Source organism: Pinus tabuliformis, chromosome 4_2 (genome assembly GCF_031772625.1).
Source record: "Pinus tabuliformis cultivar Carrire ecotype Pingquan chromosome 4_2, CPIR1, whole genome shotgun sequence".
NCBI lineage: Eukaryota > Viridiplantae > Streptophyta > Pinopsida > Pinales > Pinaceae > Pinus > Pinus tabuliformis.
In genome coordinates, this window is record NC_142304.1 from 592496020 (window position 1) to 592523924 (window position 27905).

General features: G+C 33.7%; 1 pseudogene; it reads right to left on the reverse strand.

Annotated features, from left to right (window-relative positions):
- Positions 1-1998: 1998 nt before the first annotated feature.
- On the reverse strand, positions 1999-27830 carry LOC149170688 (glucan endo-1,3-beta-glucosidase 5 pseudogene; annotated as a pseudogene).
- Between the last annotated feature and the right edge of the window lie 75 nt (positions 27831-27905).

Below are 27905 nucleotides of genomic sequence, written 5' to 3' on the forward strand. Positions count from 1 at the left end.
CAAAAATATGAAAGAAAAATTGGTTGGCATTTAGGAAAGTATAATGAGGTAAGAAACTACACAGGACCTTTGAAGAGGAGAAAGTCGTTTTTTTCTAGCATAGATCAAGTCTTCACTAGAGAGGAAATATATTGGAGACAAAAATCCAAGGTTTACTGACTAAAGCAACATCAAAACACCATTTTTTTCTCATAAGATAGCAGTTTAGGAAAAAAACATAGAATAATAAACTTATAGGGATAGACAAGAAACATGAAAATAAAGATGGGAAAAGAAAAGAGTAATTTGAAAATTTCCTAATGGAGCTAATTCCATAAACAAGGTTAGAATCAACTAGACATTGCACAAAAATTACCAAATTATTTCAGACAGTCATAACAAGAGACTGATGAGAGAAGTGACGATTTAGGCAGTTAGGCAGGTAGTATTGAATAGGGAAGAAAAAAAATTCTTCGGGGCTAAATTGATTTTCTACATCCTAATTAGAAGTTGCACAAGTGCAGCATCTAGTAGAAAAGCACAAGATAGTTAATGATGTGCCCCTTCTAGCAAGTTCAAATGCTTGAAATAAATTTTATAGTCAAAATGATGGGAAACCCCTCAGATCGAGTACTTGTGGAGCATCCAGTAGAAAATCACAAGTGCAACATCCAATAGAAAAGCAAAAACTGGTTAATGATGTGCCCCTTTTAGCAAGTTCAAATATATAGTGGTGATCATACCATTTTGGATTCACCCCTTCATACCTCGGAAGAGGAAGGACATTACTATTTACAAAAAAAAACAAGAAAACTAGTGAACAAAGAAACAAACAAACACAAATCACCATTCTCCACATACTAAATTCCACCAATATGTTCATCAGTACTTTTAAAATTCATAAAATTCACCTCAACAGTAACACCAACTACCTGCATTGGTTCACCATCCTTATCACTAAATTTTGGACCCTTTCCAAAGCACATGACTCCATTAGCAGATACAAATGTATTACCATCATCACCAGATAATGTTTCAACTATACTTGTATTATGTGTTTCTTTTTTTCCTTTCGTTTTAGCCCTTGCTGATGTTGACAAAATGGTTTTTGGTAACTTTGTAGTTGAGGTGGTTGTTGGAGGTGCCATTGGGCGAGGATACTTGAACAATGAAGATTTTTCATCAAATATAAATTCAAACTTTGGGGTCTTCAAGTCATAGTTAAGCCCAATAAAAGTAGTTGGTGCAAAAGACATGTTCAAAAAGTAGATGAGTCGATACCAATACCAAAACTATGTGAATAATGTCATTCCAATAACAACAACCACTATATCATGCTTATACATGGAAATCACTTTAATAGTTACATTCCTACCACCTGCATCTAAAATACCAGAAGCCAAAATTGCACCCATCTTACTCATGGTATCCTCATGCTTATCGAGAATTATTTTCTCTAGTTGACACCTGAAACAATATCAAGAAATCATTTTAGTTTGGTGAAAATTGAAATAAATGTATATACCAACATTTTGAAAACAATTTGGTAAGCGATGGAAATATTTTCTTTTAAAATTTGAACTTCCATGAAGTACTCCTAAGCCATTGTAAAGTCCAAGGGACAACATACCTAAAGTTACCTACACGTGATTCACGTGATTCATTTGTCTGAACAAGAACCATAGCCATTGCTATTAGAGCTCCTTGATAAACAAAATCAACTACATCTAATGTCAGAGGCTTTAATAGTGAAATGGCTTCACTCAATCCTGTACCAGCACAAGAAACACCCACTACTATAGTTGCTCCATACCTAACATTTGGATTGTAAGACTCAGAAAGCAAAGCTACAACCTGTGGTGTCTGTAACAATGTGTAATAGGGGTCATCTTCAACAAGGATGTTCTTTGATGGTTGCTTATCTTCCTTACAATAGTGATAGTGGAGGTGGAAGTCCCTTTTCTAAGGGTGGAGCCCCATATGCCTTGGGAATTGTACATGCAAATCATGGAGAAGGGATCAAGAAGTTTCTTTGTGAAAGCTTATGCAATGACTTGAAGTAAGTATTTCATTCCTTTGTAAGAAATGAAATAGGGTCAGGTCTGGAGCTTTTGAATTAAGGACACACCACCTTTCAGGTAGGTATTTCACACCACTTTCACCAATCAATGCTATATTCTATTGACCTAGACCTGAAATATCGAGTGGATATTTGGGTTGTCCATCATACTAGAAAATGCCCCAATGTCTTTCAAATTTACCGGGTTCTATGCTCTTAGCACCTTCATCAAGAAGGCTAAACAAATATACTTTGATAGCTCCACTCTGCATTAGAGCTCCTTTTCCACTCATCACTTGTTTTAGAAGGATCTGATTGAACCTCTGTGCATACATGAGATTCACATTTTTATCACCATCAATGGACCAACCCACTTCTCCCACAATAATGGGCATATTAGGGAAGCTTGCTTTCTTCAAGGCCCAAATCAAAGTATCAAGATTTGCATCAAACACATTGCAATATTGTGTTGTCCCATCAATTACTGGTTGGTTGGTACCATCAAAGAAGGAAAATTCTAAAGGGAAATATTGGTTATCATATAAACTCATCAATGACTAGATATTGACACTAAAAGGTGCTTCATTTCCATTTAAAAACTGAATAATATGTATCATGAGATCACGGACTTTTGTCCTAAAATCCCTAGTTGATGACACTGAGTTGGTTTCTAAGGATTTGTACACATCTGCATTGAGGGGCACAATCAATTTGATCTGGTATCCTAAACCTACCTTGTTGAGAGCTTGCAAAATATTTCGAAGCACGAGAAGAGTAAAATTTAGATGTGCCATTACATGTCTTTAGGAAAGGCTCATTTCCAACTGCAACATACCTGCAGAGTGCAAGAATTTTTGCAACCAATCTTAGTACTCTGGCAATATTAAAGCAAATAAATGTTATCTTCTAAACCAATTAGATTCTCCTACCCGGTAAGAGTACCTCTAAGGATCTTATTTTTCCAATTTCCCAAATCTACATTACAATATTATTGTAATCTTATGACAACGAAAGAAACATAATTGACCATTAAAGTAATTTCACAGGAAGCAATGTGCATCAATGAAGAGAGCAAATTGTATATTTTAAATACTCTTTAAAATTATTAAGTTGTTTGGTGCAGTTCTAAGATCCAAGATAGCATTTTTCATAGCTATGAGTCTTGTGTTGAGGATATATGTGAAAATATACAGCTCTGTTATAAGTTTAGATTTAGTGAAGGTACAAATACTCTCTTTGGAGTGTTTTTTGATAGAATATAATGAAGATTGTTTGTAATCCATGGATCTATGATAAAGCATATAGGAAGCATTGGATTTATGCCTTAGGGTTGTTTTGTTTTTATCTTTTGAAATGTTGAAACATGCATTTGTAGAATGTGCTCTTCACTTCTATATCTAGTAAAAGGTTACGACTTTTTCCCATAGAAAAGAGCTCCATGGATACAATACTTAGTGTTCCCTGTTACTGTGGAAAATTGAGAAACATGTGCAAAATATTCATAGATGTAACCTAAAATAACTAATTTGAAAAAACCCTAGTCATTAGGGTTTAGAGACAATTCATTCCACCTTATTAAGTAGGTTGTATTTCCTTAAGGTTGTAGATGTTCAACATACTCTTTATGTTTTTGACAAATACTGGCAATATCTTCTATGAGGGGGATATCCCAATGGTAAATGTTTAAACGTACAACAGGTAGATAATGGTGTAAATCTTGTTGGGAATTATTTATTTGGACTAGAAAAGAACCTCGCTAATTTAAGAGATACAAAATTTTGAGAGACAATGTGCACCTCTAGCCCGTATGTCATGAAACTCATGCATCCTCCAACAAACATATGCTATAAGGGTATCAACATGTAAACTGGTCACAAGGGATCATGTTTGTGGCAATGGAAAAAAGTTTTATTCACATTGGAAGAATAATACACACACAAGGATACATGTCAATAATATCCTGTTTGAAGGATCTTCCACTCCAATGAGGGCTCCTCCTAGCAAAATCTAAGATCTTCTAGCTGCAATCACTCTCTGGAAACCAAAGCTAGACACATTGATACCAAAGAGGAGGATTAAAAATTCTCCCCACTTATCAACCTGTAATTACAACATGGCTCCTAGTCCTACTAAAGGCCTATCAAGAAGTGTGTTTTGATACTAAGTTCATAGCTTAAAAATAAGAGATATCTTACAAGAGACAAAAGGATCCAGTCTCAGAAATGTGAGGCCTATTTATGCCTCTTCATCATTTTGACATAAAGAACTCCATTCAGAGGTCTTCAGCAATGGCTAAATATGTCTTATGCAGAAACACCATCTGCATTACCTCAAGGATTATAAGATATTCCTCACTTACCTAAACTCTACATATGGCCAGTTCCTAGATTGGCGTGATCTATTTTTTCTCATATAAAGTCTTGGTCAACCTTTTCACACCTCACAAAAGTTATTCATTAACGTCTTACCTAACCCTGCAATATTTTCCATCAGCTTCATCTTGCAATGGGATTGTGGAGAGTTTCATCCATGGGTTTTCCCCTTGACTAAAATAATATGTCTATGTCTTGTATGACCTCATTCTGACATGTATAAGCTAATTTTTTATCTACTCTAGCATGTGTTGTTTTGATCAACCTCCCAACTACCTTTGTCTAGTGTAACGTTCGACTCAGGTTTGACATTAAAGACAGATGCATAGGCCTCTTGAGGCACATTCATGAATGTTAACATAATTAATATTTTTGTAATCATATTTTATTCCCCTGCTTAAAATGTGAAACAGTCGTCTACTTCCACGTGCTGTAGTAATACACTATGTGTTGGGGTAACACATTATTGGACTACAACAGGTGTCTATGGAAACCACTTTAACATAGAAATTGGTATACCACCATTAACCTGCGTTCCAATAGAACTCTTTTTTTTACTACCAGCAAGTTTTTATGTGTAGTGAGGACATACATCAACTCTGGTACAAGAAACGCTAGAACAATTATACAAAAAATGACATAGAAATCAATTAAGTGGCTCACAAACCATGCCAAACCGATGATGCTCCAACTCTATGCCAAATCAGAAATGCTCTAACACAATGATAATTCTTTCACAGAACTAAGTTACGTCACCACAATGTCATAATTCACATGCATCATTAAACATATAATAGTTGCTCAAATGTATAGGATGTGAACCATTAATATTTCAGGAGCAGCGAGCACCATGTTATCCGATTTGAAGTAGGGAGATCATGTAAAGACTATACATGAAGCCTTTTGAGACATCAATTCAATTTCTTAATAATAAATACCTAGTGGCCCAAATTTATACATCTTGTTCCATGTCGATGTCAAGGAGGTCTAGTTTTTTCTACACTTATTTTCTTTCAATCAATAATAAACACTAAAGGAAATAAGAAACCAAAGTTGATTGTTCATAGAACTTACTTGAGATCTGTTTCAGAGTAGTTTGAATGGATTTTAAGTACATTACTCGAAAGGGGATTCTTTTCCAAAGTGCATCAAGCAGAGTAGACTGTAGCAACAACAAACATTGATGGGGGGGCTTTATCATCACGTATTGCATCAAGCTCAGTTTGATGAGGAAGTATACAAAATTTTCCATCTGACTATTAGACCAAACATGGAAGCATGCAAAAAAAAATTAATAATCTGAATTTAAAGACAAAAATAATGGTCAGAATCTAGATAAGGTCTTGCCTCTTCATCAGAGCTTGTAGTTTTGAGGATCCAGAAAAGAAATGCATGCTATCGCATTGTGCTACGAATCTGCATACTTATGATCTCTAAAGCAAGATTGGCATCCTATAAATCAATTAATTTTTATCAAACTTATAGAAATAGAAATTCATTTTCATTTTTGAAAGTCAATTTTAAAATCATTTAAGCCCACAGGTGTGAGGTCTACCCACAAATAGGAAGGTGAATAGGCTTGTATTAATACAAAGAACCATGTTCAAAACCCCCAAAGTGGGTGTAGATGTAGGCTAGATACTCCTGAGTGATTTGATGGCCTAAAAACACCCTGATAGCATAGTCACTTAGTCAAAGTGTAGTTGTAAGTTACTATAAGTAGCATTTATCAAAAGATATTCAATTCACTATACACACAGAGAATAGTTTGGTTTGATCCTATATAAATATATCATAGAGCTTAACAAGGAATTATGCATTCGAAATTTCTCCTCTGATAGCCTAGGAGAAAACCCAAAACTTCTCTCTTATATAATTCTCAAGGAATACTTCCATACCTTGACCAAGACAACTCACCAAGTGAGGGCCAGACACTCAATCAATACTCCTTTTTGTAACTCGCAATGCTTCTCTTCCCAGGGCTAAAAATTTGAACATAAGATAATATCCCTTTACATGTGTGATCTTGCTAGCACAAAGAAAAGATGCCAAAGATAAACCAAAAGGTTCTTCTTTACTTCCTTGCCGAGCTTACCACAATATCATACCTTTAGAGCTAGTACTATCATTTAGAGTTGTGTCTTCTCTTGAAATGTCAAATCAAAAGGGGCACTTAGTACCTCTCATGAAGTACGAGTCAGACTTGAATGTGCAGATATAGGACAAAAAATAAAGAAGCAGTAGATGAAACAGGAAGCAACCCCATCCTGAGTTAGTTCTTTATGTTTTTTAGGAAAGTAAGGATTTTAGGGATTTTTTGTAGAATTTACACCATTGAGTTCTTCCTTGAAATTTTGTATGTAAATTTTCTTGAATTGGACACTTTTTGGTAGGGTTCAAGCCCTATTTTATCTACAGCTATAGGCAATCAGACCTCCTTATGCAACTCTGCTGCGAGTAGTTGTTGCAACATTTTTTCTTAATATAAAGTTTAAATTTTAAACATATCTACCAGTTCTTGTTAGAGAAAAAAAATGCCAACTTAGATGTTGTCTTATGAGTTGTTCCCTTTGTAGGAAACAATGCTAGGGCATCTAGTGGAAGTATGAAGAATCCTCTAGCCAAAGGGGATATGTGACCACAATAACAACTCTTTTCTATACCAAATTTGGAATTGAAGCACATACACACTAATTCTTTAATGAGCTCATTGAAAAATAAAATGGTTGATGGCTGAATAATGAGAGGATATGGGAGAGAAAATATGGAGGACTAAACTCAATGGATTGGTGGGAAAACCATTGGGTTATGGAGTCAAGTTACTCATGATCATGGGTCTAGGAAGGAGTTGAAATAATCAATAGGGAAATGGAATTTTTTGAAGGAATCTACCGATTAAATCAGAGACAGTAAGTAGAGAGCATAAACACACAAAATCCCCTACACATCAAGCACCTTTCTCCCAAACTAAAAGACATGAAATATCAAGTATGAAGGTATAAAATATGTTGAAGAAGATACACTGACATAGAAAATTATGAGAGGGTGGAAGTCCCATTCACTTATAGGTTACAGAAATGAAAATTTTTTGGCATTGCAAGAATAGAATCCAACAATTTAATCATATTACACAGAGGAAAAACCACACATGAAACTGGGTAAGGAATAATATCTTCATTATATTGACAGTAGCATGAATTTATCAAAATCTTGTACACAATAAAATCCATTACTCTCCAACCTATATTTTTAAATAACACAAATATGAAATGGCAAGGGGGCAAAGCCATAAAATGCCAAGCATGTGCATGTGCATAAGGCATACTGTAATTATAGCTGACTAGAATCTAAAGAAGAAAAATAGTTTAGAAGATGAATAATAGGAGTACCAAAAGGACTAAGAAAAATAGACAAATAGCTTTAGTGGTGAATCTTCATCTCAAGTCTTATGTGAATGTTTCTCTGTATCTCTCCTCCTAAAGTATTTCCCTCTAGGAAACAGAAGCAGCATGCCATACGAGTCTTGAATACCCCCTGTAATCCAACATGTGTTTCCTCTATGACTATTGCATAAGTAGTTCTCTATTGGAGGCAATTCCCATTTGAATCTAGTATCTATCCCTTTCATTTGTTGGCCTCACTTCAATTCCAGCCAAAATTTCTTGTATTGATTGCTCAAAATTTTCTTCAACTACTCTTCCTTTCTCTGAAACAAATTTGGCCTCTAGATGGTCCCTCCAAACATTTTTAGAAATATGCCTCTACCTAGTTGTTGGTTCACTCAACCATGATTTCTAAAAGTGGGAGACTATTAGATTTTCTAGATGATGGTAAACAGACTCTACATTAAAATAATTCCTAAAAAAGACTAGATAGCTGAAAATTGAAAGCCACTCAAAATTGCATCTCTAATGATGCTATAATCTATAAACACATATTGTAGAAAATATATAACAAAAACTTAGTAGATGGACTATAAAAACCTATTATTGCTTTCTCATTAATTATGAACTCAAATATGCTACAGAAAGAAGTGACAAACTAATTCACTGCTCACTGTTGAATTGAATGAATTATAAAATCAATATGCATGCCTCCTTATATAACAGAAAGGTGGTCTTGCTAGGGTTTACAAGGCTATATCTAAATCCTAGATCTGCTACAGTCTTGAGATTTGTACTCTTGTCTCTGCATGAGTGATAGTATTTAATTAGTGTGTTCTAGCAAGAGAAAGATATCCTCGGTATTTGTGCCCTATCACTGGACTGCATATGCCTTACCTAACTAAACTTAGACTTAAGTAAAAAATAGAAAACTGCTAGAATAAAATTGAACTAAGATATGAAAATTATCTAGCACATGCAAGTTGTTGAGGATAGATTGTTGGAAATAAAACAATAGTTACTTCTACATATTCTAATGTACCATACTATTGAATCTAGAAGAGAAGAACTCCTCTCTCAATGTACAGTTTGAATTTTTGTAACTGAAGTGTCTTGATGTGTTCACAAGTGTGCCTAAGAATGCTACACATGTGCCTACGCTATAGAATACTATTCAAGATACACTCTAACACTATCTCTTTCCAAGGAAAGTGTTCTTCACCAATTGAAGTCTCTCCCTAAATGATTTGAACTTTCCCTTTGCCAAGGGTCTAGTTAAGAAATTTGCAACTTGTTGATCTGTCCAAATATACTCTAGAGAAATTTCTCCCTTCTGAACCCAGTCATTGAGAAAATGGTATCTGATGTCAATATGCTTGGAGCAGTCATGGAATACTAGATTCTTAGAGTTTGATGCTACTCTAGTTGACATAGTAGACCACAATAGGCTCCAACATCTTGCATGTTAATTATGCAATCAACTTGCAAAGTTAGATGGCTTCACAACTAGTAGTGCTAGCTGCGATGAATGTGTGTTGTACACAATGCCACTAAATCATACTTCCTGCTAAACTAGGAAATCACTCTTAAACCCAAAATGAAGCAACACCTTGAAGAACTCTTCTTGTCACATGCATCTCTTGCCCTATCATAATTAATGAATCCATGCAGCATTAACTCACTATCTCTTACATATCTTAGACTACAATGTATTGTGCCTTTCAAATATTGGAGCACATGTTTTGTAGCTATTTGGTAAATCTATCTCGGCCCAACCATTAACTATCTCAAGGTATTCACTACAAAACATATATAAAGTCTGGTCTTGACTAGATACGTCAAGGATCCAATGAATTGTCTATACACTAAAAACTCTGCAAAATTTGAATCCAAGTCAACATGAAACTTCAAATTCAGTATGATAGTAGTGGTCATGGGTTTACAATCTATCATTTGGAAACTTTTAAGGGTCTCAACTGTGTATTTTCCCAACCCAAGGAAAACCTCACCAATACTCTACCACACATCTAGACTTGAGAAATGTTACATCAACTCAATATCCATTTCAAATTCTTGTGTCACCTTAGCTTTGCACCTTGCAATTATCTTCTCTAAATAACTTATAAGTATTGGGTCATCTACATAAACAACCAAAATAAGTAGATCAAATCTACCAAATAAACCATTTTGCATGAGGACGTGTCTTTATAATGTCCCCTATGGATTAATTTCCCAAGGGACAAAGTAGCCTATCAATCCCCGTAGACTATAGTATTTGATAAAGGGGAAAACCTCAATTACCCAATGTTTGGGAAGCATGGGGTAAAGTATTGGAGCAGCTGAGAAGGAAGCCCAAAATTGGGGTTGACATGAACCCCTCTCAAATAATTAAGGAGGAGAAAACCCCCACAAGGAAATTTATAAATACAAAAGAGTAAAATCATTTTTATCATTGATTTGGATTATTTTGGCTCTTTTTTTCTTTGAGCCTGAGCTCTAAGGGTTTTAAGACCCCTTTCTCTTCTTTGACTAGTTTTGGTGGAGGTGATCCCACCCCACCTAGTCACCATTTCTCTTATTCTGGCACAAATCATTCGAGTAGTCTAGTTTGGCTTAAGAATTAAAGATCTTACTTTATTCTGGCACAACAACTCTTGGAGAATACTGATTTATTTGGCTCATTGAGATGCTTCCTATTCAACTAAGGGAATCTGACCTAGATCTTGTTGAAGGACATCCTTAGGCAATTTAGTGGAAATCCTAAGCAATCTCACTCGAATTTCTGAGGAAAATTCAGAGGAATTCCTGAGCAAAATTCAATGGTCTCTAAGACAATGATTTGGATTTGGCATTATTAGGAGATTCAGCCTCCTAGGACTACAACTTATCTCAAAAGAACATCGTTCCAGGCAGCTAAGGAAAAAAGTGAAAATCAGACTGTTACAAGAATGGGAACACTAGCTATAGATAGAGGGAATGCATTCTAAGGCTATGGAATGGAGGGTCGTTGAGTTGTAGAAGCCATAGGGTTTAGGGTCTCACGGTTAAGGGTCACAAGGCTATAGGGCCTTAGGGCTGAAATTATACTCTAGATAGTGAGTTGACTATCCTCTTTTCCCAACAAGTTAATAGATATAGTCCAAGTTTTGTAGGAAAGTAGGGTAAATTAATTGTTACAACACTTAGTTAAATTGCACAAGTAGTCAGATCTGGTTTGATTGAGCGATAATATTATTGGACTATGTATAATTTGGTTATTGGATAGTCAGTCCAACTAATGTGGATTTGTGGAAGCTCCTACTATTGATTGCTATCTTAATGGTACCTTTCTACTATGGTTAATTTATATGAAGAAAATAATTGTTAATGTATGAAGGAATAAATTTTGTGGTATTTCTATTAGAAACCATAGTCTAAAAAGGAAACCCTGCGATGGAAAAATTACCCTAGGTCACTACAGTGGTATTAGAGTTGGTTCTCCTACCATCCTGGAGGGTGTTTAAAGATGGAACAACTGGAAGTAGTTTTTGGCAAGAACAAATTATTTGCATAAGTTGGAAGAGCAGCAAGCGAGAACTATTAAAATATTGCAAGAATGGAATAGAAGTGATCTTACAGAATTAGATTTGGATAGAAGAGTTGCAACATCTAAGGAAAATGAAGAGGCTTAAAAACACAACCAATCTGAGAAAAGTATAGGCAGTGTTCCAAGGGGAAATAGAAACAAACAAGGTAATCATAATCTAACAACACAATATTCACCAGAGTTTTGTAAAGTGGTGTCTGATGCTAAAGAGGAATTGTATACTCAAAAGGATCAAACATTTATTGGTAAGGGTAAAGATATTGAAAATCGAATGCAAGGGATAAAAGAATTACAAAAATTTTCCAAAGTTGGCACAGATAGAACAACTAGTAATGATTGAACTATGAAATATCTTCTGTAGATAATTTTGTAAAGAAACAAGGAGGGTCACTAAGAGAGAATCATGATCTCCCAAGGAGAATGCCTAAGCCTTATATGTTTCACAATAGAAAGCATAATGTTATTTGTACGTAGACAACAAAAGTTAAGTAGGATATTGAGGAAAAAAGAGTTGTCAAAAAGTCGACCGATGATAAGAACCTTTTTTGAAGTGATGAAGATGAGGGTGTTATCATCTCTCTAGGGCAAGACAAGAAGGCTTTCAGACTTCCAGTTAAAACTTCTGATATAGATATAAATAAGAGTAAAGTGGAGGTTCAAGATAAGATTCCTAGTGAAGGGGGTGTCCAGCAACTAAGGAAACTATTGAAAGCAAATGATCCATTTGAAGCATCAAAGTCTTTAGGTGATTGGTGAGATGGAAACTATAAGAATCTCTACCAACCAGAATGTAACCTTAGAAAATGAAGGTGTTGAACATAGATATGTCCACAATAAATACACTAGTGCAAACTACTTGAGTGCCTCACAAAAACCTTAAAGATGAAATCCAGACATCCATGGTATCCATGAACATTGAGACTAGTCAAAGTTCCATATGCAGGGAGATCATGTATTGGTTGGGGTGATTAGTGCTTTCCCACCACAACCCCGTAGAGAAACACATATCAGCATAATTACAACTAATGTTAGGAATCCTGAATCTTCTAACAGAATTGGGTGTCGACACTGAAATCCCCTACTTGTACCTTGAATGAACTTCTCTGCTACGGGGCTTTCGTTAGATCCCATTATTATTATTTTCACACAATACATGTTGGGGAACCCTTAGGTTTTCCTCTAAATCATTATGCTCTTATAGTTCAATTAATTAGGGAACTTGTTTTTGTTGCACCATGATATCACTCTTATTGGACATTGGCTTAGCCTAGAAACATCACAAAATTTGCAAACCTTCCAGGTTTATAATAAATAAATGTTTCTTCAAAAAAGAATTTTTTTTTATAAAATCATTTACAGTTGCTGGTGTATAAAATAGAGACTACAAAGGCGAAGCCAATTGCATCACATTTTGTCCAATTTCTGATCTAGATCTGCCAGATGCAAATAAAGATCCAGCATCGCCTTTCAATGAGAATGAAGCTTTCAACAAACCTTCTACAAACTCAGCCAAAAAATTCCCTTGTAGTGTAGGCCTCTTCCATCAATTAACGCAAACCCTTGCCTTCCCCGCATTACACTATTTTTAAAAAGTTATGAAAAGGATGTGTGATATCTTTGATTTTCTTTTCTAGATAAACGAGGAAAAAACTTTGTATATAGAAGAAAATAAAATCCCAAAAAAACACCTAGTCCTGCCATTGTGAAGAACTTGGCTTAAAATCCTTGTAAACATGAATCGCAGGAAAACAAAAATAAAGCTTTATAGACATGACTTTCTGACCAAGATAGAAAGTTCAAAGTTGCAAGGTGTTTATGGATGAACAAGAGAATGAGTTTCAAATTTACAAGGTGTTTATGGATAATATATATATATATATATATATATATATATATATATATATATATATATATATATATATATATATATATATATATATATATATATATATATATATATGTACATATATATTTTTTATTTATACATATATACACATATATGTCCTCCACATTTCATTGAATTTGGGTAATTAAGATAAGTGAAGAGTATTGGATTTGAATTTGTTCTACTATTTGGTATTTTGATCTTGTGATAAAGTATTTTAATATTATTTATGGCTACTTCTTCATTTAAGGTTAGATTTGTTGATCTATTTGTTGTTAAAGGTGAGTGAAATCTCAATGTATGGTTATAGTTTTTATAATTCTTTAGAATTTTCTCATTACTAAAGTAAATGTGTCCTCTACTAATTAACCAACACTTCTCCTTCTAGTTATTTTTCATAATGTATTTTACCCAGCTATAAGCTCACTCCCATTTTGGATAATCTATCAGCCTTTAAATATAATTCCCTGTGAATGCGATAAAAGGATATAACTCTGAAGATTATAATAAACTCCATAAATCTAATTATCCACTAATCCAATAAAGAAGTGTTTAAGCAAGTATAACCTTTCAGCCAATCTATAATAACCTTTGAATCCCCTATCATTTGTAAGTTTAGATTGTTGAAGTGACATAATTAAAATGACTAACATAAATGATTGATTTATATTATTGTAGTTCTTATTAGGTAGTCATATTTTTTTCCTAGACTAAATTAGTCATTCACATTAGTCATTTTTAGTTGTATTACTTATTATCTAGTCATATATTTTAACCTGGGACTAAATTAGTCATTTATGTTAGTCGTTTTTAGTTGGGTCACTTAAGATTTCTCATTTTTGGTAGTATTTCACTTGGAAAAGCTATAGTGACTTACGTTTTTAGTCACCTAGTCATTAATTTCATCATTTTTTACTACTAGTGGTTGAAGATCAATTTGATGAGCCAGATGAAATTGAATACGAAGCTTTGGCAGAAGAAGACAAATATGAAAAGCACTCAAATTATGATTTTGTAAATCTCACTAATGTTTATGAGTGTGTAGGTAATGGTAGCATCTAGGAAGAAGCAACATAAAAAGAAGAATATATCTCAATTGTAATGTCTATCTACAATCAAGACTTGGACTCTGTTGAAAACAACATGAATGAGTTAATTGAACAATACTAAAATTCTCTCAGTGATGGAAGTGAACATGTTGAAAAGGAGTTGAAATGAATTGGCATCATCCTAATTTTAATAAGGAGAAGTATCTGATGTTCATGATCTAGAGTAAGAAGAAGAAGAAATAAGTTTGGAGAAACAAGTTCAAGAAAATGTTTCATCAATATATTGTAGCAAACAAAGTCAAATTGCAATATTTGAGTCATGTTTGTAAGCCTAGCTGAGACATAGACCAACAAGCAAGTTAACATGTAGGTGGTGATTAAGGGGAGGTGTTAGAAATAATCATGACAATGCAAGCACATTATAGATTGTTGGTGATAGTAGGTAGAAAGTCAATAGGAGTTGGTGAATGTAGGTAAGAAATAAATGGCAGTCGACAGAGGTCACTATAGAATATACGACTACCTTGTGTTTAAATTACAATCATTAGAATGCAATCTACAATATTTCTACGTAAGCTTTTAACTCTGATAGGTCATATGATGTGTTGCAAAGATCTTGTCCAATGAACACAGGTGTCATGGGGTAACATCTAGGTTGAAGTGTTATTCTAGGAAATCGGAGGATTAAGCATTTTCCTATAACCTACCTGTCCATAGTACTCTTCTATTTTGGGATGGTTAATAACAGGGTTCAAAAATATTCTATGCTCATTACGGATGGGCATTTCCTGTGAGTTTTGCACCAATACCATAGAATCACAATGTAACCCAATCAATTTTACATAGAGAGGAAGCATTTTGGGGATGGGATTCTTCAAAACATGAAGGCTTAAATCCCAATAGCTCAAATAGAATATATTTATGCTTGGAACTCAAAGCCCTCAATTTCCTAAAGTCGAAAATGAAGGTTTCCCGACACTTTGTAATCCATAATTCTCTACATACACAAAACCTGGTATCATAATGTAGTTTGCGATATCAACTGGAACATTTTGGAAGTTCAAAAGATTCCCCAAAAGAATCCAATTTACATGAATGAAAACAACACCCCAAAATCCAATTTACTCGAATGAGAATAGCCGTAAATGACCAGCGATGGCTTGCAAGGTCAATGAATACAGGAAAGTAATATGACAATGGTGGAGGTGAGTAGCTAATAAAGTACCACCACATTTTAGTCGACCAAATGGCATTCTATTACTTATGATGTGTGCCAGTCTAAGCAATATTGATTGGGGTCATGGGAAAATCTTGGACAACATTAACATCATAGATATTTATGTTCCCACTAGCGACTAATTAGTAAAAGACATTCAAATTAAATAGTAATAATGGTTATAGGTAATGTTAAACCCCGACGTGTTAGCTTTATCTTGATAAAAGAAAACCATTTCAGAAAAAACTAACATAATTTCTTGAATTAGGGGAGAATGTCAATCGAAGCTAGAAACCTAAAGAGAATGTCAATTTCCCCAGCTCCGTTAAACCATAAAACAATGTCAATTAAAGCATCCTTCAACATGAGAATGAAGATAATGAGAAAAATCCTAAATGTCAATCCCAAGACCTTCATAGTAGCAGGGAGAGACATAATCCCTACTCCCACCACTGTAGTCGACAAATTGAACATGACGCCAGAGAAGGAGGCACCTTTGAATATTTCATGCACACCATGTTTTCCATCCCAGTGCTTCTTGGGCAGCAAGATACTGGTTTCACTCACCAAAGGCTTCTTCTTTCAGGATCTCCTCTCTGGTGAGGCGATAATCGTCATTGTTAAGACAAACTAGGGCCCAAAAAATTATAGTTTCAAGGACTCGAGCTGAGCATTAAATTGTTCCATAAATGAGAATAAATTGCACCAGACATTGTTAGTCCAAAAAATATGTCGTTCATCACGCCACAAATAGTTTCAGAAATGATAAAACACCATGAACAGTCCAAACAAAATCACAATGGACTCATTATATATCTAAAAACAACAAAATTAGAAAATTATTTCATTAATAATTTAATTTCTAGAATTAATGTCAAGTGTAGGAATTTGATGAAGATTCAAAATATTTCCCAATTTGGAGAGCACTTTGGAGACCCTGTCGCGACACTGTAAGAAGCATGTATTAGCATTCAGAATAATCGCCTGAAAATGTGATGTAATGTATTGTTTATTATAACATTAACATGATCAGAGTTCTGCATGAGAATGACACAAAGGAAATCAACAATATGCAATAAATATATTAATGAAAGAAATGGGCTTACTCCAAGCATTGTTAAGGATTCCACAGAGCGAAGGAGATGAATATTTGGAACCATTTGTGAGCATTAATGACAAAATATCAAGAACATTGAGCAACTGCAAAGATGAGGTTGTGAGGAATAAGTGGGTACAATCCGCTTTTAATTGTTTCATAAATGAGAATAAATCACACCAACTACCAATGTAGAGCTTAGTGGGAATGTGTGGGCGAAAATTCTGTATCGGCTGAACTAATACTAATGCATAGATCATATATGTCACTACTATGCAGTGACATAACAATGAAAAAGTTTTAGATGGAAAATTCACAAATGTGAAATTATGTATTCAATGTATTCACACATTCTACAATTTTTAAATGTAAATGGAATTTGAGGTTGTCAACCAACATAATAAAGAGTTTTTGAAGGCTATTTTGAGAATATTGTTTAAGGGAACTTTAATGGACACCAAACTCCCCTAAGACACTAAATTAAAAATTTCATTGCTAGGAACCTTGTATGTTCACAAGTTTACAAATATGAAGCTCACTCATTTATAAGCTTGCACACTTTATTATTATGTCACTGTCATGCAAGTGACATATATATAGTGATCATGATGGAGCAATATTTTCAATGTACAACAAAATTCAGAAGAAAAATAAATGAATAAATAAATAAAATAAAATAATATGAAAAAATGTTCACTTTATGTTTAAATGCGTTCATACCAAATTTTTTGGCTAACATATTTTCATCGCCACTATCAGGGCTACATAGCTCGAGGCAATGTGCCAACTATCCTTGTGTGCCTATTTTTCCCTTAGTGATTGGTGTTACTCAAGGTTGCCATGTCATGTTTCATCCTGTAAATTCTAGTGCCTTGCAGTTCCACATGTCTAATCAATCCATCTGAGCTAGTCATATCATAACAAATTTTATTGTTGCATTATATTGTCACTTTTTCACATATTGGGTGTCAATGTTGATATCTTTCCATATCTCCGTGGATAAGGAAATACGAAATAACCACTCACAAATTTGGATACCTTGCAATTAGTAATCATATACACAAGTAAGAAAATTATGAACCTGTACTTATACATTTAAAAATTTAATTGGAAGCATTTATCTTGTTATACCTATCAAAAGTAGAGTATATTCTAATCAGTTTGGGTCAAAATGCTTTGACTCTTCATTAATTTGCAAATTTTTAGAAACTATTTCCAAAGTTTATTAAAGTTTCGGTAAAATTAAATATTAAACCTTTTTTCTTTTTTCTTTTTTCTTCTTTTTTTCTCTTCTTTTGTTTCTTCTTCTTCTTCTTCTTCTTTTTTTTTTTTTCTCAGAAATTGAAAATTATTTTTTTAATTTTTAAAATTTGAATTTCTAATTTTTTATTGGTGGATAACTAATTTTATGTGGTTTAAAATCAATTTTCATAATTAAAAATTGTTTAAAAAAAACCTCTAATGACCAAGTGTCCTCATAAATTAATTATCTAAAAAAAATTCAAATATATGGAATTTTCCATAATTAATATTTTCTTTTGCAAAAAGTTTTTTTTTGTAAGCTTGGTAGGACTACATCTTCATCATGTCCAATATATCACCCTGATCGGAAAGTAATTAAACTTGTGACTTCACATCAAAAAGTGTCTTTACAGAGCACCCGACACCGTGTATCCAAGACCCTGTCGACTTTCCAAAAAGAAAAATTAAATATATGGATTTTTCCATAATTAATATTTTCTTTCTATTCATTATCATACTTTTTTTTAACAATAAATATGTATTAACCAATAATCATTCCTTGCTTGCTTTCTATTAATTGTTTATTCTTTCTAATAATAATACTTTTTTTCACTTTTTCTATTAACATATTTTATTAATCATAATATTATTTTATTGTTAATTCTTTCCAACCCTTTTTTCATAAAACTATATTATCATGTACCAATATATTTTTAACAAGTTGATTCTCCATCACCAAAGTTGTGGTGCTTAAATCATGCATTTAATATAACTAAGTTATATGATTACATTCACCCCATAAAAGTTCTCTACCTTTTGCATAAAAGACAGACACTAAAGGGCTGCTAAGAAGAAACACTTCATATTACACTTGTTTATATAAAACACATGCAAATCCGGATAAGTATCGTTGTCTTTGACCTAACATTTGTTTGATTTATTGACATCAAAAATTGTGTTGTAGTGATTCCTCATTCATCTTGTGAATGTCATATTGCTTTTATGATTGGAAAAAACAAATTCATGAATTCTTTACAAAATAAAGATAAAAGTCCTCCCAAATTGCATTTTTCAAAAAAATATTTATGTAAATCTGCAAAATCAAGTATGATTTAGAAATAAAGAGAAGTGCCTCACACTAACACAAACGAACAAGTTTAGAGAGCTCTTAATAATTAATAATAAGCAATTTTACAAATAAAAAGTTATACATTTTATTCAAACATGCTTTAAGCTTTAAAAATAAAGATTAGTGCCTTAACAAGCATAAGGTTTAATAAAACAGGCAAGGACTAATAATTTTACTAAGAAATTGAGCAACATCATTACTCTTCGGACCTAACACTATTATCGGCTTTCCACCTGAAACCAATTTGACAATATTGTACCAACATCTTACGTGGAGAAGTTATTATGTCTAATCCATATTAGACAACGAGATTAATAAATCCCTAGGTAGAGTGCATATGTTAATAGTTGAATCGAATCAACATTACATGTCACTGATAGTGACATATAAGAACCATGTTGGGGAATTAATTTCATCGTACAAAAAAAGTTTAGAAAAAATTTATGCAGTTTATAATGTTTTACTTTAGTTTTAAATGGTTCGTACCAAAAATTTGGGCTGATATATTGTTGCCGCCACCACTATCGCTACATAGCCCAATGCAATACATCAACCTTTGTCATTGTAAGTCTAGTGTTCGGTGCACATATTAAAATTAATATTGCAAAAGTTCGAATGTCAACGGTTATTTAGCTGGAGTGGTAGAGATGGCAGTTTGCCCTCTCATTTTTTATATTATTTTAATTAAAAATAGTGTAGTCATATAAAATAAATAATTAGTAAATGTTGATAGGTATCAATTTATGATAAACATTGAAAAACTTATTTTATTATACATTTCATGTTGCTAAAATTTAAAAAAAAAAATTAATTTATAATTTTATTTTAAATTATGAGATGATTTTGGGGAGATTGTTTTCACTATACTTGTGTTTCTGGTGGGTCATCAATTGTTCTTCTTATGGTGAATGCTAGTAGAGAGAGCATATCTCCTTCCTATAATATGATTGTAGAAGGATTCAAAAGTTTGGGGAAAGCTTTGCTACCAACCTCAATTTGGTCAAAACTCTAATGGGGATAAGCATAATCCCCAATATCTCATCACCTAATATCGGAAACAAAGGTTAGGAAGTTGTCTTCTTAAAGCTACAATAGACCCTAAAATTGAAGTTCAATACAAATGCATTGGGAAATGTATCCAATATATGCAGGATCACAAACTAATCATGAAAATTCTCAACATATGGCCTTAAAAAAAAAACCTCTCTCACTAGATTCAGCTGAAATGGAAACCCAAGGAAAAAAATAAGCTAGAATTGGGGGCCAAAGTTTTCTTTAGCATAGTATTTTCCAACATTGAAGGCAAAACTTGATTATTTGAAAATGGTTCATATTTTTTTAACTCAACGGGATTGTATCTCCTCTTTTGGATAGAGAGCTTTGTGCTTGATAAGGAATATTTTACTGCAACATTAGTCTGGATCAGGATGTATACACTACTACGAGAATTATAGGATGAGGAAACTCTAGTTGGCATCAATAATTTCGTTTGCGATTTCACCAAAGCTACAGAAGAAACAAAGCAAGATAAGTACATTTCTTATGCCCATATTTATGTATACATGAATATTTCCATGTCGCTTCTAGAATGCATTGATATTTATTATTAGTATGAGATATAGAAGCAAACCCTGGATTATGAGCACATCCCTTTCTAATGCCAATGATACCATGAATATGGTCATCTCTACCATAATTTCCCTATGTTGGTTATAAATTACAACCCTGAGTGTTCTCCTAATGATAAGGGTTTCCAAAAATTGGAAAAAAAAATGTAAAAACTGTGAAAAATGATAATATACCCTTAATATATATATATATATATATATATATATATATATATATATATATATATATAGTCAGTCACTTCGTACCCCCCACTTAGTGATTATAGCGGTTAATTTCATGTCTTGGTTTCACCCATGCACACATTATGTCTTCAAAATTTTTCTATAATAGGTTTTTCCTTTCTCTTTTTGTTATAGGTTGTATATCTTCTCTTATTAGGACAAGGTGATTCTTCAGTTCAACCCGTGATGTTTAACCAACTCTCTATAATATATGTATGTGAGACATTGCAGATTTGATAATTGATTCATACTATATGACTTTATCCATCACATATAATTTATTTGATATAATTCATGTAGATATATTCCCGTTACCATCGACTAAATATAAATAATTGTAATGTTCGTCCACCCATCTATCATAAGACTTGGGCTCTTACACACCCAATATAACAAAGGCTATGGTTAACAACCTCATGTCATTGATTAAGTCACATTTTATGTATATATTATATTACTCTTGTTTGGTTTATTTATGTCGATGTCCACGAATTTGTTACATTTTATAAGTGTCTTTCTTCCATTGTCTTCATTCCACATTACACTCTCACCTAGCACCACATGCCCCCATCACATGTTTGTCAGGTGTAACTGATAGGATTGTTTTATGAGATCCAACATAGGTGTGCATTCGAGGGTTTTTTACTATGCTTTCTTTGTCTTTTTTCCTCCCATTTGTTATAATTTCTTCCTTCCACTAAGCTTTGCTTATGTGGAAAGTGAGCGGATTCAATCCTATTCTCATTGAGTTTCAATGAACATATAATTGTTTCCTTTGTGTTCTTACACACCAGGGATCTCTTTCATCAGGGGATTTAGTTTTCTTGTGGCTGGTTTTGGTGAGTATAGGTTTTCATATCATTTATTCTTTCTATATCATTTTCATTTCCATTTATGGATTCCAATACTTTGGTTGGTTAACTAGTTACTATGGATTTGTTTGTTTATAGGCTACAAGTATGGTTAAGATTAGCATTATAGAGCTGAGACCCCTTTTGCATCTTTGCTTCCTTATCATTTTCTAAAATTTATGACAAAGTTACATTGGTTTGATTTTGGGCTTTCACAAAGTTATATGTGTACTTATGTAACATAAAAACTTTTTTTCCTTACACCCCCTTTTATTCCTATATTTGATATTAATAATTGAGATGTAATCTAAATATATCCTCTGCATTTAGGTTCTCTGCAAGAGCAATAAAGGGATTAAAGGAAATATTAGTTATGCATAGGGATTAAAGGAAATATTAGTTATGCATATTGGTTGTTACAAGTAATTCATAGTCTCTATTCACACCCTTACTAAAGGCTCCATTTTAGCCATTATGGCATTGGTTTATGGATCTAGATTGTGCCTTCAATTTTGTACCACGTTCCCATTCAGTTTTATTGTGGATTACACTATCAATCTGGTTAAGGGTTTATTAATTTATGGCTTCAACCTATGTGTCTAGCCAAGAGTGAAATTTGTTTTGATGACCATAATGACAGGGTGTAACATTTATCATAGTTTTCAAGGCATTACCCTAATCATATTTTTTATTTATGGTTTAATCATTTTTGTCACAGTTCCATATATTGTGGTGTCTCATATGTTACATTTCAATTTAACTTCTAAATGAAATGATGTTTTTCCCTACTCCTTAGGGAATCCAATTGAATTCTGTGGCACCCCTTTTTCAGGTGACCACCTTATTGTACTTTTGTTTCTACTAATATCTATTATTTAGGTATTAAATGCAATCATTCATATGTAAATCAAACCTCGTGATGTTGACTGTGTTGCAGGTGTAGAGTGACCAATGTCATCCACAGACCCCTAAAAGGTATTTACTTTTCCTTTTCTATATTTTAATATGTAATCAATGTATTAACACCTTACTTATATCCAATAAGGTTTATTTTATTCATTTTTTATAGGTCCTATACGAGATCTCTTAGACTCCTCATGTGACCTACCTTTCAAATTTTTCCAGCATGAAATCATGGCTACATCCTAGATTTTCTTCTTGTTATAGGCGATATATCCCATAAATGTTTGTGGTTTGATAGATGGCCTAAATGTTCATCCTAGGTATCTTTGAATTTATGGGTAAACTGAGGAATGTGTTGGAATTATGGCACAAGTGTGGCATTATGGTACAGGTGTTGTCCTTGATGGCAACTCACTTTGGTGACAGATCTCAGTTCAGGCTCTCAGGATGAAGGAAATCTTGTATACGCAGGTTCACCTTGCCGAAGACGCATATACACGCGGGTTAGACATTCAAAAGTCACGTATGCGTATACATGCACTTTCACTCACATAAAAGCGCGTACATGTATTTTTTGGTCCGTGGTTGTTAGTCCTTGGAATTTGAATCTATGGTTTTGGACCATGGTATCTCGTCAGAAGTGTTGACCCCAGGTATTGGGCCCTTGGTATTGTTTATTATGGTTTTGGACCGTGGTATTGTGGAAGGCCTAAAACTATAAAAGAGGAAGGAGATCATGTGGCAACAAACCATCTGATTTATTGAATATCTGATATTGTTCTAGATCTGGAATACTGTTGATTAGGTTATGGTGCAGATCTAGATCTGAATGAAGGAGGAACCTGAGCACAAGAAGGATAAGGACTATTGATGGATCAAAATCTCAAGGCTTGAACATTGGTATCTCTGTACGATTTTGATATGTTATATGTGGCACTCTCTTGATCTATAAATCTGATAATCTGGGTTAAATAATGACTGAATGTTTTAAAAGAATGAATTATCCTTTATAGATCTGTACGCAGGTTCAATTAAGTGCAGGTGCGTATACACGCTTTTTTTGTGAATGAAAGAAGAATATACGCAGGTTGGTTGTGGTACAAAAGCGTATACACACAGATTGATGAATAGTGAAGTAGCGTACATATCTTGATTTATATTCTTGCTGCTTCTGTTTATTGCTGCAGTGTTCTGGGTTCAGATTTGGTGTGTGGTACTATAACTGTGATCTGGGTACAGTAGTCAGAGAAGTGTTTATGTTGATTCATTTTTTATTGATGAAAAGGTGATTGGTTGATGCAGAAATTCTTGATTGATGTTATTTGTGGATCCAGTCTGAAAATTTATGAAACGTGGTCCCTGAAAGATAGAGAAGGTTGTAGCCTTCTGTAGGCCAAAACCTACGTACTAGTATCTTGGCTAGTGCAAGAGCTAAGGGGGTGGTAGCTCCCTTCCAGGAGAAGCTGGAAAAAGAGAGAGGGTTGTAGCTCTATGTAGGTTGCAGCTTGCGTACTGGTAAAGGACTGCACCAGTACAATTGTAAAAAGAATATAGAGACGAATTGCAGCAGGTGGTTTTCACCCACATTGGGTTTCCACCTTACATCTTGTGTTCTTGTGTGCGATTGTCTTTTTTCTCTATTTTATTGGTTCTAGTTACTGGTTATTTGCTTCTGAATCACATATTAACAATCAACATCAAAAAGATAAAGTAAATTAAAAAGTTTGCATTATATACGTGGGTTTTCTTCTGCATAGTTGCGTATATACGTGGGTTCAATTAACTGAAGTAGCATATATCATTTTGAAAAAGGAACATTTGTCTTAATAATACTGATTCACCCCCCCCTCTCAGTATTATTTCCAACAAATACCCATTTGTAATTATATTTTTAAACAATTATATACTTTTGACTTAGTTGAGAAATATCTCACCATAGTCTCTATTTTTGTTATAACAACATTTACACACACACATATATAAATTTCTTGTAAGTATTGTTTTCTATCCCTAAATTGTTAAGCGTATTTTTCAAAGATTCTCTTGATTAATGAATTGAATACAACCCTTTAAGTTGTTGTCCTGCCACTTGTTTGCCTAGTACTTTTCTTCCTCAAGTATGATGATAAAGAATATAGATATACTGGAACTTTTGTGAATGATGTACATGCTACCTGTTACTTCCATCCGCTCAGTACAACTATGTTCATATGTATAAAAATGATTTATATTCTGTTATATAATCATATTTATCTTGATATGATTGTATGCACATCTCCTCCTTTAGGAGTATTATATTTTATTTTACATATTAGCTAAAATGAGTCCTTTGAACCGACATCACTAATCCTTCCACTTAACAAAAGGTAATATTAAGGTTTTACCCTATAATATTTATTATAAATTTTCGTCCCTTGTATGGCTTTGTTGAGCAAGTTCAAACCTTGAACAAGATTTATATTTTTCCTATAGGATTTCATTTACATTGAGACGGGTCACTACCAAATCCATGGAGATTATCCTTTGACCTGGTTTTTTTTTGGCATACAAATTTCCCTATAATTGGTTCTTATATATATGGATCATTCTCTTTATGGCTTTATAGCTTTGGTATAACCAGTTCCCACCTATAGAACCTATTACTCCTTAGTTTTCTTTCATCTTCAAACTATATCTATACTTGGTCTAATGCACCAAGTCCTTTGTGACCTTAAACTGTCTGGTAAAACATAACCATTTACACTTCAATTAAAATATTCTAGCACTCATATGCTTCCTACTTTTGGATTCGTAAAGTGTTTGTTTCGATAATCGAAGTGAGTTACAGGAAACAAGGATTAGAACACTTATCCCAAATTTCAATTACTATAATTCCAACCATAATTATTAGGATTTCATTATAATGTTTCCTGATATAACTCTAGCTTAAACTCTTTATAATTTTGAATAGATTCCTATTCTATTTAGTTGTTGATCATGGTATACTAGTTCCTTCCATGGGTATTCTATTTATCTAACTATTCTATTATTACAGTTTACAATCTGGCCAATCATAGTAGAAAGGTTGTATCCTCATCCATTCCCATTATCCCACTAAATAGTATATGCACATTAAGAGACGAACAAAAAACACTACTTAGTTATATTTGTTGTGCATAACAAGGAAACATACATGGTAATGAAATTCAACAAAATGCATTAGCACTCCTAAACTATCAACATGAATCAACATTTATTAGTTTATCCATACATTCCTCAATTCATATATTACCATGCATTAGATTTTAGTAATCTCCTATCTAACTCATTTATGCATACTTTTCCATCCATGTTGCAACCATTCAGTTGTTAGTACGGGAAATTAATCTTGCTAAATTATATTAAATATATATAGAGAACAATCATCCATACTTCAATAGATTTGATATTATTCTTAAGGACTTTTGGAAATATTATAAAACAACTCACTAGTAAGCACATGCATACTTTCGTAAATATTAAAATATTTGCAGAAGTCAAATAATCCTCTACTAAATAAAAGATTCAACAATTATCAACTTATTTGACCAATAACTATTCCATTGGGAATGATATGGGGAAAGGCACGTTCCTCCCAATCAATGAGTTGCGCTACCGGCAACTCCCCCTAAGCTTAGGCTCCCTGCTTCCCTCTTGGTTTCTCCACAACCAAAGTTGTCTCAAGTGTTTTCACTTAGTCTTTTTTATTAATTCTCTTTCCAACATATTTTTAACAGCATCTTGCTTTTAATTTTTTCTCTCCTTTTTCCCTAGGTTTTTCTTTTTGCAAGATAGGAAAAATATTTTTCTTTTTTTCAATTTAGAATTTCTCTCCAACTAAACATATCTTAATATTTTTCTTTCATAAGAACACATTTCTCTCCCTTTGTGCTTATGCTTATATTTTACCCAACTTAGCATTTCTCTCCAGCTAAGATTATCTTTCTACACAACAAAATCTCTCTCTCCCATTATGATGTTTCGCCTATGGCCATCTTTGTTTAGGAATTTTGGGAGAATTTGAGAAGTTCTACCACTTGGAATTAAAAAATTAACAAAATCTTGGGAAAACAAGGAAGATCACATCACTCACATGTCATTTACCATAATATTCCCAAAAGGGATAAACTATTTATTCATCACAAAATTATTTACATAAATCAGTCCACTCAATTCATGGCACCATGACCAAACAGTGAAACAATATATAAAATAATCATGTTTGTAAAAGTAATTGCACCAAGAGTATCACAAGACCCATACCCTACATCCCAATCCCTCAAGGGAGAAACCCTCTACCAAAAATGATTTTGACCTACTCTCTTGTCCTTGACCTCTTTGTAATAGTCTCTTCGACCCCTTTGTACTAACACAAGATATGGGAGGTTTTACTATATAATTTAACCTGACATAAAAACATCTATTATGAATATGGAGTTACAAAAATCCTCTTCTTCTAACTTCATTGAAAGTAAAAATAATTTTTACCATCGCATTCAACTCATAAATAGATTGTTGGTGACATAAATGTTGTCGGAATCCTGGAATGAATGGTATGCCCCTTTGAAGTTTAACCAATTAAATAATTTCACATCAATAGGGAATTCCCATGTGGAATCCACATGGATTTTCCACATCATTCAAGGCATATCCATGCCATCTTAGCTCCCTGTATGGTATCCATGTGAGCACTACTAGGTCCTCATGACACTTGTCATGTTAATATTGGTACACATGTTCCAACAATCAAAGGTGGTTTCATGAGGGAAAGGGGGTACATACCTGGTTTTCAAACTAGATAACTGACCTTTATGATATATCTCCATTATCCACATACTTTGGCATCCTTGCTCAGGTGAAGGCTCGGGGCGATGGTGCAGGACGAGTTCAGTGCAGGTGGGTATGCAGGGTACTGGAACCTGCAAGCACGCTAGCCGTGGGATTCAAGAGAGAATTGGAATAGTTGTCGTGATGAGAATTACAGTCCTGGGGTTGGAGAGTGTGGGTGGTGGGATTTTTCTTTCCCTACCTCACTCTGGCCTACTTCAGGAACGAGACTGATCCTTTGGAGAGGCAATGTGGTGGAGAATTTGGGTCATGGATTTTCCCCTAGAGCGGCTTGTCCACTTTAGAGACTGGTAGCTCACCCCCCAACTCACCGACAGACAATGGGGAGGGTTACGGGAATTGCACTAGGCATATAGTGAACCATGACGCCAAGGAGTTAAGTAGTGTATTTTTGTGTTTGGTCCATATTAGGCTTGTGTGGTGGGTTGCAAATGGCAGC